The sequence below is a fragment of the Mytilus californianus genome, unplaced genomic scaffold (assembly GCF_021869535.1).
Source record: "Mytilus californianus isolate M0D057914Y unplaced genomic scaffold, xbMytCali1.0.p SCAF_5, whole genome shotgun sequence".
NCBI classification, from domain to species: Eukaryota; Metazoa; Mollusca; class Bivalvia; order Mytilida; family Mytilidae; genus Mytilus; species Mytilus californianus.
The window spans coordinates 85591672-85605966 of record NW_026262701.1 but is presented as its reverse complement, the minus strand read 5'-3'; the positions used below and the strand labels follow the sequence as shown (position 1 = coordinate 85605966).

Sequence of the window (14295 nt, the reverse complement as noted above, 5' to 3'; positions counted from 1 at the left end):
TAAAAAAAAAAAAAGTTTACACGCTGAAATGTCTAGCAGGTTTTACTTATCCTTGGTTTCATGTTGATATTCTGTAATATGAAGGTTTTACCACATGTATCACATAAATTTAACATTATCAATGTTCTATGAAAAAGACATTACGGTCTGATGAACCATGCCAGACAGACATGTACACCTGATAATCATTCCATACCCCAAATATAGTGGTCCTATCGCTAATAGTACCTGAGAAACAGATCACACCACAAAATCTTAACATTGACCAATGAACGATAAAGATGAGGCTATTATCATATAAACCCTGCCAGACAGACAGGTTGACCTTACAATCATTCTATACACCAAATGTAGGTGATCTATTATGTATAGTATCTGATAAACTGACAAAATAACGAAATAACGAAAACTTATCATTTAAGGCGCAATTACTACATAAGTAAGCCGCCTACCAAAACCAATAACAACATTATCATTTACAAATGACCATGAAAATTAGGTCAAGGTCATATGAACCCTGCCAGACAGACATGTATATCCCTACAATCGTTCCCTACACCAAATATAATTGACATATTGCTTATAAAATCTGAGAAATAGAACAAACTACAAAAACTGAACATTGTCCAAAGAACTATGAAACTGAGGTCAAGGTCAAATGACACATGCCAGTTGGACATGTACACCTTACAAGCATTACATACACCAAATATAGTAGACATATTGTAATGCCGTCCACCCCTCTTTTTGAATATGCATTGTTATTAAGTACAAAAAATAATACGGAGATGTCTGTGAGATGATATGCTATGCAAATGAGTATATTTAATATGCTGATTGTACTAATATTGATTATCAAGATTTAATTCTATTGTGTTTAAAATGATGTTATGATTGGAATTTACTCGCGGTGACAAATTTGCAAGTTTGATCCCGGAGTGCCAGTACCTTTATTTCTGTTGTTTTATTTGAGATATTAAACTGTTTACATGTGTTCCTAAGTTATCCTGTATGTGTAATAACTTTCACGATGAATAAATATGTTGGTTCTTATTGATATTAAGCTGGAAAACATCTTTATTTACATAAAACTTCCAATGTTTACATTTTGATTTGCCATTTCGGGAATTTTCCTAAACAGAGAGATGGCTGCTGATTGGCCCAACACATGTAAAAGCGTCTGTGATTGGCTGACAGCCAAATAAAACTGAAATGATCAACTATGGAGAGCAGTGATTGTTTGTGGTTTGAAAATGAAAGTTATGAAGCGCCAAACTTGAAATAGTCGGCGACTTTCTAGTTGCAAACTGTTGGGTGATTTTTTTCAATGTGTATATAGTCGGTGACTTCGCTAGGTGCAACTGGTTGGGTGACTTTGCTAGGTGCAAATGGTCGGTGACTTTGCTAGGTGCAAATGGTCGGTGAATTTTCTAGGTGTACAGTAAATAGTCCGTGACTTATTTGGGTGTAAATACTTGGTGCCAATTAGGGTGTAAATTGTACCAATATTTTAAGTAGTTATTTGAAAAAGATGTTGTTGATTTAAGGCTACATACTTTTACAAGTGTTCTTTTATTGAAGCACCTTTGTAAGCCTGTTCGAGCTATACGCTACCTCAGTAGTTTGGAAAGTAGTTGTAGTTAACAGAGTGGTGACTCTGGATTGTTGTATATATGATTAATATATATATATAGATTAAATAAGATAGACCAACCATAACCTGGGACCAATGACAGAGCCTGTCCAGCCAGATTATCCGCGTTTATAATTGTCAAATAAATAATCAAAACTGTTATATATGCTATTTCTTTTATTTCTCAATCATATATACAATAGATAGACCTGTAGAACATAGGTTAAACGAAGCTGTAAAGTGGGTTGGTTCGACGGTATTCCAATTAGACGTCGGCCCTAAATTTTGCAGTAATAAATCATACCAGTTAAGAAATCCCTTTTCTATGTAACCTGTGATCTCTGGTGGCCGACTCTAACACCAGGGAAGCAGCGTTATAATATTGCTCATAGTATCTAAGATATGGACCTGACCACGAAAACTTAAACTAGTTCACTGATCCATTAAATGAGGTCGAGGTCAAGTGCAAACTGTTTGACTGGCTTTAGGACCTTGCAAGGTACGCACATACCATATATAGTTTTTCTATTACTCATAATAAGAGAGAAATTAACATTACAAAAAATCAAGTAGTCAATGAACCATGAAGTGAGGTCGCGGACAATGGTACTTATACATACCGCCATTGTATTATTTTGCTATGGTCATTTTTTGTATTCTTTTCTTTAATTGTTGCTTATGTGCTATGTTTATATGCCATTTTGTATTCTTTGTTGGCATATTTGTTTGTTTTGATAATGATTAACACTATAACACAATGTTGACTGCTGTGCCCTTATTTTTTACATTTTTACCTATTATGTCTGATTTTTTTGTTCACACATTGTTGTCAATATAATGGAAATTTATGCGATCGTCATACAAATGTGAGGTTTATAAAACCAGGTTTACTCCACCATTTTCTACATAGGAAATACCTGTACCAAGTCAGGAATTTGACAGTTGTTTTCCATTTGTTTAATGTGTTTGAGCTTTTGAATTTGCCATTTGATAAGGGACTTTCCGTTTTGAGTTTTCCTTTGAGTTCGGAATATTTGTTATTATTATACTTTTTTCTTATTAAAAATCGTGTTATTATTGTGTCACCTCAGTCGGAAGTCAAGTGACAAAATTTTATCGTACGTTTATCTGTTTTTTCTCCTTCCGCACTTTTTGTCCATAACTTTTGAACGCCAAGAATATTAAAGAACCGAAACAGTTAAATAGCTATATGTCAAAAAATGACATAAAAAATAGCCAAATCAATCTAACGTCAACTTTGCCTGAGGAAGTTGAAACCTTCGTTTCTTCATAATTCAAAATTTATAAACGGACAATTTGAGAAAGGTTTGTTATAAATCATGTTAGTACCGAAAGTAATGACTACTAAGCTGATGATGCCCCTGGGGACTCATAATCCTACAGAAGAGGTCTTAACACAGTGCTGTAACAAATTGAATAAACATGCTATAAATGGCATGCGTCCGAAGCGTTTTTCTGGATTTATCTTCATCAGGAACGCTCAAAATCGAATAGCGTATGTAAAAAGTAAAAAATCATCAAAACGGGTAAAGACTTTGTGCACCTAATTAGAAGGGTTGGTTTTTTTTTTGTATTTTTAAGTTGCTTGTTTTTCTTAATTCTAATACATCTACTAGTCATCGGCTTTTCCTCATTAAAATAATGAGATTTAGTATGATTGCCAATGAGACAACTATCCAGCACAATCCCAAAAACATGGATGTAAGGTCCATGCTCCCATACTAGTGATTAAAGTATAGAACTTTAAAACACATCGTTTTTCTTAAGGTTTCATATGTATTGGAAGGTGGGCGTTGATTTCTGTCCTTTATGATTTATTTTGATTGTTTATATTTTCAGTTAAAATACATCATTACATTATTATAGTTATATGCTCTAGATAATAATACATCATGTATATTGGATTCATTCATTCCTCGTACGGTGGTGGATTTGAAATGTTCGGATTCTGTAAATAACAAGCCACTTGATCAGTTCCAACAAGTTGGTACTGTTGAGCATTTGAATAAACCTCTGTTTTTCCGGTTGTTTCAACTAATGTCTGAATGTTTGTGTTCCAAATTTGATTTCCAAGGGCATGTAGATTCATTCCAGGCTGTGGAGGACTCATCAAAACAACCATCTGTAGTAAAAGATGAACTCGTGTATGTTATTTCATGCTCAACAGACATGACTAAAGGTATATATATTTAAAATCTTTGCAGCTTTCAAAGTCTCGATGAGTTATCATTTTTTCAATAAAAGTGCTTGCTTTGCATATGTTTTCTCGCAATTATACTTTCTTTGTGTAGACGAAAATGATACAACTAGATAGTAAAATGATTTATAACACTTTGATGACTGAGATGGTTGCAATTAAAATCCAAACTAAAATGTTATTTTCAACTAAAATCAACGATAGATCCATAAATAACTGTATAGGAATCTGAACATTTCATCTTAAAAGGTGACCATCAGAAATGTAATACATTATAAAGACCCAAATACTTTGCTAAAAACCTACATTTTTCGGTTATATAAGAGAGGCGAAAGATACCAGAGGGATATTCCAACTTATAAGTCGAGAATAAACTGACAACGCTCTGGCTAAAAAAGAAAAAAAACACACAGACAAACAATAGTACACAAACCACATCATTGAAAATTAAAGACTTAGCAAAACGAACCCCACCAAAAACTGGGGGTGATCTCAGAAAGATGCTCCGGAAGGGTAAGCAGATCCTGCTCCACATGTGACACACGTCGTGTTGCTTATTTTAGTACAAACCCGGTAATACGTCTAATTCGGTAGGTCACATTCGTGAAAAGGGGGCGGGATTGTAGATACGACATTAGGAACATATCCGCTACCATCTGTGAAACGGATATTCCATAACGGTCAACCAACTTGTGATGGCTTCCGTAAAATTTACGAAGGGATGATTTCAACTTCACCACTTAGAACTTTTTGTTTAATAGCTTCCTTGTGAGCAGCAAACTTCTAAGAAGGAAATCATAATAGGAAATACAAGCCCTGGAATATCGTATCAATTGGGAGATATATACTCCGTATGCAGTTGCTGCTGGAATGTTGCTACATAGAAATAGAAAGTTTACAATTGGGAAGCTGAAATCATCTCTTTTGTCGTAAAGTTTTGTTTTCAGCAGACTCTCATTGTAAATTTCTAGATGTAAATCAAGATATGAGGAAGACTTAACTGTATCTGTTGTATCCTTTATCTCAAGTTCGATGGGATAATTGCGTTCAACGTGGTCACCAAATTTTTAATTATTTAGTGAGAGAGATCATCTATATAGCGGAAAGTAAAGTTAAAGGATACTGCTAACTTCTTTTCTTTCTTCCTAAGAAGTTCCTGTATGAAGTCAGCCTCATGACAATAAAGGAACAAGTCGGCAAGAAGAGGGTCAAAGTTGGTTCCCATGGGAATGCCGATTGTTTGTTGAAAAACACGTCCTCCTAACGTAACAAATATGTTGTCAATCAAGAAATCAAGTATCTTGATAATGTCATTCTGAGAATTTTTAGTTTGAATCAGATGGATTTTTACAAAGTAGGATTTATCCCTCCCTAAGACAAGATACTTGTTAAAGGTTTCGTTTAGCATTTGGAAGACCCAGCAATATACCGTTGTTTGTAAGGACACTTATGTAGATTAGGTATCCAATACCGTGATGGAAGATCCAGTTCTTCATTTTTGGTTGAAATTCCAAAGGAACATATAACAGACCTACGATTATCCATGATTTTCTCTTTAGTCAGAGTCGTGGGGGTATATGTTGAGTTTCCAAGTGAATTATTAATATCTTATTCATTTATCAAGCAGTTTATGTAATGTGATATTTACACACAAAAACGATGTTGTTTGGGGCTTTATCTGCGGGGACAACAACATATTTGACATGGAGGTAGGACAAGTGTATTGAAATATTTGGGTCTTTAAAGATTGATTTAGCATGGGTATTGATAGACCCTTTCAGTTTCTGAAATCTGAGTTGTATCAACGACCTCACAGCCTTAATCCATTCGGATATGTTTCGCGGATACTTGTTGGTAAATTGGTAAAAACGTTTTTACAATTACTTTAAAAATCATTTTCCTTGACATTCGATGAACACTGCAATATTCATGGTAAAAGTTGTACACAACACTAAAATATTGAAAAATTACTTTGGATATTGTAGCATGCGATTTTTAGTTGACTGATTTGAACAGTACTCTTACTCTATGCATGTACTATTTGGAGGAGATGGTAATAAGGGTACATTATCCCAAATTAATGTAAACTTTTTCATAGTTTATATAAACAATCAGACCGTGTGGAACTACATAATGTAGTCGGGGTTCGTGTTGATCAGTCTTTAGTTTGTCTATGTTGTGTTCTGCAGACTGTTATTTGTCGTTTAGCCGTGTTTGTTTTCGCTATGGCGTTGCCAGTTTGTCTTCGAGTTTTAATATCCTTATAATATTTTTTGCCTTTCTTAGGATGCACACTACCTTTGTTCAGCGGTCAACATACAAATATATTTCATTTATAAAACTATATTTTTCATTTGAACTAGCTTTTAAATGTGATTACTCTGAGATCAGTTATCCGTATTCCTCTCTCTTAAAAATACAAAGTTTGGGGACGCATGTATACCAACGAACTTCAAATGAAGATTACTTGTATCATAGATGCAGTTAAGTCTGCATCATACCTTGACCAGCTTTAACGACAAGAGTTGCTTTCGGCTTTCCAGTTATGACCTTCTATTTCTATGTATAAAACGTTCAAATATCGCCTGTATATGGAGTATATATCTCCCAATTGACACGGTATTCAAAATCTTATGGATCCTGTCATGACTTTGTTAACAATGGGTTGTTGCTTGCGAAAAATCTATCGAACCAAGTGTTCCAAGTGGTAAAGTGGCATCCCTTCGAAAGTTTACAAAACACGATCATTATTTGGATGACAGTTCGGGAAATGGGTGTCACAGATGACTACGAATATGGTACAATTTACGAAACAAAATCACGACACTTTTTTGCGCGGTTGTGATATTAACAAATGAACATTATGAGCGGATTGGAACTGACCATGACCAATGCCACAGGTAAAACAGAATCTGTTTACCCTCCCGCAGCACATTATATCACCACGGGTTATTGATTGGGTTCGTGTTGCTCAGTTTTAAGTTGGGTTTTTTATGTAGTGTTTTCTTGTTTCATTCTTGTCCATTCGTCGTTTTTCGTTTGATGCCATGGTTTTAGCGTGTTCTTTTCGACTTATGAGCTTTTATTGTACCTTTGGTATATTCTACATCTTTGTCATCAATATGCATTTAACTTGACGCTGGACGTCAAATATGGTTCTCATAGAGTCTTCCGCAATCTTGGATAGTAAAATATGTCAAGATTTCTTTATGAAATATGAAAAAAATTTCAGACCGGAATGAAATTCATGTTTACGACTTTCATTTGAATAAAGAAAATTGTGTGATTTCCTGTTTAGGACTATAATTACAACAGAATATTTCTTGTGTGTTCTCAAGTGTCTTTTTTTTTATTTAGTTTGTATAATAGCTTGCAATAATTTATGGTAACAGGTTGGTTTAAATTTTTTTTTGTTTTTTTTAAATTTTATAATAGCATTTTAAAAGATCTTTCTCTTGTATTTTATTTCAAAATTCTCTCATTTAATTTCATATGAAATTTTTTTGTCTTGTATAAATTTACAAAATCTAGTCAAAATATCACAACTTGCAGCTAGAAAACAAACTTGTTGGCATATAATTTGTACAATATATTCCAACAAAATATTTTGGCAAGGTATGAAAAAATTCTGTCTTTTTGTGTTTATATCCCATAAGTCTTACTTTCAATAGACAATTTATTGTGTACAAACTTTGAAATTCTAAGATAGATAGATACTAGGCAGAAATCTAGTAACACTTTCATTATATAATTTTAATAAAAGCAACAGTAGTATACTGCTGTTCAATAGTCATAAATCGATTAAGCGAAAATAAATTCGGGTCACAAACCAAAACAGTGTTACTTAAGGGCCAGCTGAGGACCACCTCCGGGTGCGGGATTTTCTCGCTGCGTTGAAGACCCATTGGTGGCCTTCGGCTGTTGTCTGCTCTTTTGGTCGGGTTGTTGTCTCTTTGACATATTCCCCATTTCCATTCTCAATTTTATTACTATAAGCATTCAAAAGTTTTTTATGGAAAAACGCTTCTGTGTTGACATTAATTGTCATAGATATTGTCATTTTTATAAATTAACTGTTTACAAAACTTTTTTTCGAATTACTAAGGATATTTTACCCTAAAATAGATTACCTAAGCTGTAAAACCTTTCGTAATTTTGGGTTCCAAATGCTCTTAACCGCGTAGTTTATTTCGGCCTTGTTTTTTATTTTTTACATTCGAGCATCACTGGTGAATCTTTTGCAGACGAAACGTGCATCTGGTTTGCAAAATTTCAATCCTGGTATATATGATGAGTGTATTTACTACTTCAATTACATAGTTACCTGCTGACGTCCCCAAGGCGAACAACAGCAACATTAGGAAGCTGAAATGACTGCAACTATTGCTAAAGCAAAAACCAATACGGCTATGGAAAACGATAAAATACACATATTGTTTCCATAGTCTGTGTAAAAATACTGAAATATAAATTGTGTGTAAATCTATAATAGTTTACTAGATATAATTATGTACACATGTTCTGTAAAAAAACCATTCTACAAATCTTTGAAAAACCTCCACATGCAATTTACCAGAAAAATAATCCATTATCCTACTTAGCAACATATCTGTGCATATTAACTGAGTTTTACTGTGAATTTTGCTGTGTGTTTATTCCACATTGGCTAGACGTATAGAGAGGGGTTGAGATCTCACAAATCATGACTTACACCGCCGCATTTGTGTCGGGTTGTTGTCTCTTTGAAACATTCCCAGTTTCTATTCTCTATTCCATTGTCTGTTTGTTTTGTTCACACCATGTTGTCAAAATAGGGGAATTTTATGCGTCTGTCATACAAGTGAGAGGCTCAGCTGGCTATAAAACCAGGTTTAATCCACCATTTTGTACTTAAGAAAAATGCCTGTACCATGTCAGAAATATGATAGTTGTCTTCCATTCGTATGATGTGTTGGAGCTTTTGCTTTTGTCATTTGATAAGGGAATTTCCGTTTTGAATTTTCCTTGGAGTTCGGTATTTTTGTTATTTTCAATTTTTTCTAACATTAAAGGTATCATTTTATCTGCACCAAAAATATTTAAAAATCCAAAACTAATTAAAACAATGAAGAGTTTTTAAATCAAAATGAGCACAACGTACAGCTGGAGCCGGGAATATCTGTATCTACAACGGTGACACATTCAAATATATTAAATAGGCCCGCTATGATAACATGAATAATATTCATTCAGTTGTTGTTAACGGGGTATGTACGAAGTATAGAACAACAATTGTGAATAGCTGCAAAAATTGAAGTAAGCAACTATACTGATCATTTTCGTTCCTGCGTCTTTAATTAAATTAACTCATTATTTGTTAAAAACTAACACCGAAAAATAGTTGTAAAGTCTCCTATAAGAATTAAAGTGCAGAATCCACTTAACATGTTCATTTCTATGGCAAGCCATTCTCGACAAAACGATGTTTTAACCCTCTTTTCGAAAAAAAATTACACACTGAGAATTAAAAAAAACACACTAAGATTTAAAAACCTAAAATAACACACTGAGAAATGGAAAATTACACACTGAGATTTAGAAAAATGAAAAGCACAAACTGAGAATTTAAAATTACACACTGAGATTTTAAAAAGACACCCTGAGATGAAATAAATTGAAAAACACACACTGAGAATTTCAAATTACACACTGAGATTTCAAAAATACACACTAAATTAATATGCACAATACTAATGAATATTCATGAGATGAATAATTCAACAGAATAATATCTTGGTCTCCCGAACTCTTGTCATTATAATGAATGCAGTTCCTTCAAACAATATTCGTTATAAATTTCAAGACTTAACATCGTTTTGCTAACACATATTCATAAGTTTGTTGCCTTTAATTCAGATTATTAATAACAGTGTATCGGGATTTTTTGCTTAAAACTGTTTAAGCATGGACCCTTTTTCAAAAGTCTTTAAACTATTACCCTGATTTCGCAAGGTAATTTTATATATTTTTGTTACGTTTATATGCTATAATAGGCTCTTGGGTAAAAATGTCACTGCATTGTTTGTCTTTTCGCAGACTGTTCCACTTATAATTTTAATAAAATTTTCACCATTTGGTTATGTTTTGTAATGAGTATAAGTGGGTATTTTTCTTGTTTTATTGGTCGTTAATAACGAAGTTTTATCCATAAGTTGTATTTCTAATGTTTTTTTTTATAAAACATTTGGCGCCAAATTGAAGGACTAATGAGTTCTGCCCCCTAGTTGTTTTAAGCTTGTAATTGATTCAGATTAAGGATGCTAATTAGATATATGCGCATTAAAAGTGCGCACAAATCTCAGTGTGTAATTTATTTTATTCTCTGTGGGTAATTATAAATTATCAGTGTGTGTTTTTCATTTTATTTGATCTTAGTTTGCTTTTTTTTTAAATCTCAGTGTGTAATTTTCAATTCTCAGTGTGTAATTTTTAATTCTCAGTGTGTGTTTTTCAGTTTATTTGATCTCAGTGTGTTTTTTTGAAATCTCAGTGTGTAATTTTCAATTCTCTGTGTGTGTTTTTCAGGTTTTTTTTAAACTACACACTGAGATTTTAAAAAGACACCCTAAGATGAAATAAATTCAAAAACACACACTGAGAATTGTTAATTACACACAGTGCAACTTTATGAAATTTTAGTGTGTAATTTTTAGTTTTCAGTGTGTGTTTTGGGGTTCTTTAATCTAAGTGTGTGTTTTTTTTTTCAGTTTAAGTCTCATTGAGTATTTCTTTTCGAAAAATGGTTCAAACATAGTTTTGACTTTTTTCAAACCTGTATCAGCAAATATAGAATTTGGAGTTTTAAAAGTATAACAAATAATTCGACCAATAATTATCATTAAATGTATAACTTACACTCATTCCTGAGCCAATAGCTAATGTAAACACAATAGGTGAAAATACTACTGCTCCTATTATACTGCAAACCATGAAGCCTATTTTCTGAAGTAAACGAAAATTGTCTTAATTGAAATGGCGAAACAGAAAATATGTTGCTGAAGGAAAGAGACTTACTGTGGTGTATCTTTTTCCTATTATCTTTACTCCACTTTTCATTTTCATTCTATTATTTTTGTATAATTTTTTATCCACTGGTATTTGTAGAATTGTCTTCTTTTAGTTGACTATGATGTTACCTGTTCTTTGATTAAAAAAAAAAGTTTTCTTTTGGTTCATTTTTGTTTAATTTTTTTCAAGATTTACAAACGTTCGTCAATTTGTTAAAACCTAACCGTTTTATATTTAAGACTATCTTAATTTACACATTTACACACTCGCTTCTTTTTATAGAAAGTATACTAACGATAATAACACATATTCGTTTGCTGTATTTTAGAGTCATTCTTGCAAAATAAACACACGTAGTGAAAATAATTATTTTTTCAGCTGTCTATACCTGGCATTTCAAGCTAGAAACTGAATTCCCTGACATGCACATTGGTAGGAATCCAGTCAGGATAAACTACAATGATACAGGTAAAGCAATATTTTGTTGAAATAAAAATAACAAAATGTATAAATGTTTGACAACACTTCAAGTAAAAACAAGATATATATTCGTTATACTGTACTTATAAAAAGTAAAACAACAAAAATACCGAATTCCAAGGAAAATTCAAAACGGAAGGTCACTAAACAACCTTATAAACGGTTGATTGTCATTGTTAGCCGTTATTAAACAGGTGAAGTAGTGTATTCTGTTTTAAGCAAACAGGAATAACAGAATTTGTAAAGCTGTTGTGAAAATTTGGGAAATACTAGATTCTAATAATTTGGTCAATTCCACTTTTTATGGACCATATGAGTCCAAGAAGCTCAATGGTATCATTATCATAGTAATCAGTGTTTTTATACTTATTATATGTTAAACAATTTAAACTAGTATTGATAGTTGATAATTTATTCTGATATCTAAAAGATATATATTTATTTCCATGTGAAAAATGGGGTTAGCTCTTCAACTTTTGACACTTTTGGATTTCAAATATTTCGTTTCGAAGGCAAATTATATGTAATTTTTCAGGTTATAAATATCATGCTACGCTGCACTTCAGTATCGTGTAATCTTTTATTATCATGCTATTATTGAGACAGATATCTAATACATTGTAGCAAATGTAGACCTAAAATGGGGAAAGGTGTTAAACATTTAATAACTGGTCTAACAACGCATGCTTACGTTGCAGGGTTATGTCAAATAACATTGGTAGGTTATTAAAGAATGTGAAATATATCCTACGATTGTCAATTCTTTTGAACTCAGGATTGAGCAATATGTTGAAAGCTAAGAAAGTTTCGTGTTCATATTTTGTGTGGTTGGTATTATGAAAGACCTCCTGACGACTCAGAAAATGGACTCTGTAAACAATTATTCTAAATACATGTACTACTAGCCTTTAGAACGAATTTCCTTTCTAAGGAAAGACATCAAAAATTCAATTCATATTGGGTACACCTTTATCTACTATGGACAAAGTCTATTTCTATGTAAAACAAATGGACCAATTTAGAAAACAGTCAGTGACACAACTTTACCTTGACTACTTTGCCAAACAAATTATAATTCTATTATATAGAAGATGTTTCAAAAAGAACATATATTTAAAAAAAAAAAAGTTAGGTGATCTAATCCAATGAAATGCAATGATAATTTTATTGACCTTTTTCGAAAGTGGTCTAATGATAATAATGAAATATATATCCATGTATCTTCAATAATTTTGCTTTTTCATTATGTTGATAAGCAGTTAGGATGTCACTCTATTCATGTATGTTTATGAAACATTGACAATATTGGCTTTCAAATCATGGTATTGAATTTAGTGATAGTATATTTTGCTAATATAGCGGCTACATTTCATGTTGCTAAAAGACCATTTTCTAAAACCATAATTAACATACCCATCCTGAGCATATTAATATCGGTATACCAAAGTAGAATATGATAGACATCCTTGTCAATACAACCAAACCCATGATGACTAATATTCCACCAAGCCCTATCTGTATACCACCTAATATCTTAAATGTCTTGATATTGAATATATGTTGTCGTGGTAGGTGTCCTGTTGATTGTGCCATTACATTCGATAAACTTGTGTTGTAAGATGTAGTTTCCATTCTTCTAAATGCAACACAAAAGAAATAGTATGTATACCCATGCAAAACATTTCCCTAAAACTGACAATAAACACTTATCATACAATGCTCTTCAACTTAGAACTTTATTTGGCCTTTTTAACATTTTTTATTCGAGCGTCACAGATGAGGTTTTTTTTGCAGAAAAAAACACGCGTCTGGCGTACAAAATATTAAGCCTGGTATCTAAGCCATACAATTAAAGAAAAATGTTCAAATCAATTAAGGGGTTAAAGGCATTTGATTTAAATAATGGTATCATGACTTATCTAGTTTTAGTGACATCAATGATTTGACAATAGCAATACCGAATACGCTCATCTTTGACATTTGACATTTTAATGTACTTTCTACGTTTCCAATTTCATAATATAATTTAACTTCCTAGTTGACAATTTTTGCATTTTGCGCATGGAAAATTATTGATTTCTAACTTATAATAAACAACATTAACGTAACAAATGTTAATGGTACTTTTTTGCAATACGTAGATTAGAAATGTGAACTTACAGTATAATAACTTCTTCTGTTTCACTGATGGTGATAAACGACAGACATATTTGCAACTGAATGACATCAAAAGGTACACATGCGTAGCCACTGCAATTGTTCCTTAGTAAAAATAGCAGTCGAAAAGTACTTTTGGAACAAATTAAAATCTATTATCTGTTGATTAACATTTTTTATTGATTTACAAAATGTTTTTTAATAATTGTATAAAAAACAGTCCAATTCAATTGTGTATAAAAACATTTTGATTCGTTGACCGAAATATTACGTAAACATACATTTTAATTTTACCTGCGTATCAATATGCATTTATGCGAAACACGACTTAACAATGATAGCTGATGTACACATCGCTTTACTCTTATTGAAACTGAATTCAATACATTTGATTTAATTTCAAAACAATAAGCTTTCTCGAAAGATAAAAAAAATTTCTTTCTACTTTATGCTTTATAAACATACATAAAGGGTTGCATATTAAATAATGGCTGGATTTCAAGACCCTTCAGTATTGAGCGCGGGATCCGTCAAGGGTGTCCCGCGAGTTTTATAATTTTCGTTATTGTTGTTAAAATGTTAGCATGTAGAATTAGAGAAAATAAAAATATTTGAGATTTTCAAATTAAACTAGATAATAAAACCCTTAAAGTTAAGCTTGCAGATGACACCACTTTCTTTTTAAATTCAAAACAGGAAGTTTCATTAATTTTGAGTATTATCGACATTTTCGGTTAACTTTCAGGCCTAAAGCTTAATC

The 14295-nt window shown here is 32.3% G+C and overlaps 1 long non-coding RNA gene across 3 annotated transcripts; it reads right to left on the bottom strand.

Annotated features, from left to right (window-relative positions):
- Window positions 1-1792: 1792 nt before the first annotated feature.
- Window positions 1793-13917, bottom strand: LOC127701714 (uncharacterized). 3 transcript variants are annotated; one of them, XR_007982147.1, is made up of 6 exons: window positions 13539-13917; window positions 12792-13070; window positions 11287-11352; window positions 10746-10832; window positions 8176-8310; window positions 1793-3776 (listed from the first exon to the last, which is right to left on the bottom strand). It is a non-coding gene; the product is annotated as an uncharacterized LOC127701714 (long non-coding RNA). The 3 variants fall into 3 exon arrangements; XR_007982146.1 differs by having other exon boundaries at window positions 12792-13011; window positions 13539-13909; XR_007982145.1 differs by having other exon boundaries at window positions 12792-13014; window positions 13539-13819.
- Window positions 13918-14295: the final 378 nt, after the last annotated feature.